We start from the raw sequence: 1478 nt of genomic DNA on the forward strand, positions 1-1478 counted from the left end.
TGGGACCTATGTTTGCATCCCTTTCAAATCACTGTACTCCATAAACACAAAGTGGATATTTTGGAAAGAATCTCTCAGCATTTCTATTGTAACTAAGATCAAGAAGAAGGTACGTTTTTTGTTGTGGTATGTCGTCGGCATTTTCTTTTTGAATTTGTGGCATTTTTTGTAAGCATATATTAGAGCGAATAACTTGCATTTTAGCCAAAAAAAAAAGAAATTTAATGGCACACTGCACAGCATTACTTGTATGTATGAATGTAGCTGCAAGTGTGGCAGCATGCGCCTAGTTACAAAGTCCAGCAACGCCACATTCCCAAGCAACAAGCAACAGGCAACGCGTTCGTCCAGTGCTTATTACGTTAGGAATGCTGCAGTACAGCATTTGAGTGGACAGTCACGGTTGTTTGCGAAGTTGTTGCAAGTTTGCAAATGTCTTGGAATGTCAGACCGTTCGCTTGTTGGAATGTAGGTGAGGCGTTAGAATGTTGTCAATGCTGGCTTGACTTGTGTCTAATATACATATGTACATACTATGTACATCATACATACATACTTACATACTGCATATGCATGTGCATGTGTGTGTGTATGTGTGTGCTATGCAATGTTGGGCAACTAACTACATACACTTGTCCTACAAATGTTAATTTTCCAAGAATTTTTAAGCAAGCAGAGTTCTGGGTGGCCATACAAATGTATGTACATATATGCATAGATGCAATGAATGAGAATGTGCATATGTTGCAAGTAAATAGGCATACAATTAAGATACATGGATGTACATAAATGCAGATGCATATGTTTGCAAGAAAAAAAAATAAGCATCTAGTTAGCAGTAAAAGGTGCTAAGTGGCAACGGAAGTGCTCAAGTGGCTATCGGGATCTGTAAATTAGACTATACGTATGTAAATGTAAATGTTTGTAAGTATGTATGTATGTCAGTCTCTGCATAAATAAATATGTAGACAAATGGGTTTTAGATTCTTACTAAGGCGAAATTAGTGTAAGTCCCTACGATAAATAACACGACAGTTCTTCTCAGAAGCGAAAACTTTTTTTGACACACTAAATTGCAGCTTTTGTGACGAGGGGATATCCCAGCATCTGGTACTTGTACCGAAAAAATTAAAGGCTTTACCAGCTTTTGATTACCTGGCAAACTACGGCTATAAGCCTAGAAACCAAAATGCTAAATACTTGTGCGACTGGACTTTGCGGTACAAACTCAGTCTGTTCGCTGACGAACGTGTACGCAAGTCGGGTCGACTTAGTCCACTGCAACAAAAATTTTAAGAAAGCCTCATGCCCGGAGCTTTCTTTCTATGTAACGAATCATATGAAAAGTTCCCGCTGAATTTTTTGGTATTTCTTTTTATCTTTATTGAAAATCAATTTAATCAAATACATATAAAGTAGCTATTATTACACCAAATACCTGGGGAGTTATGTCAATTTTCCAGTAGGTCTTGTCGAGT

This window comes from Rhagoletis pomonella, unplaced genomic scaffold, assembly GCF_013731165.1.
Source record: "Rhagoletis pomonella isolate Grant_MI unplaced genomic scaffold, Rhpom_1.0 Rhpom_scaffold_00011, whole genome shotgun sequence".
Classification (NCBI taxonomy): Eukaryota; Metazoa; Arthropoda; class Insecta; order Diptera; family Tephritidae; genus Rhagoletis; species Rhagoletis pomonella.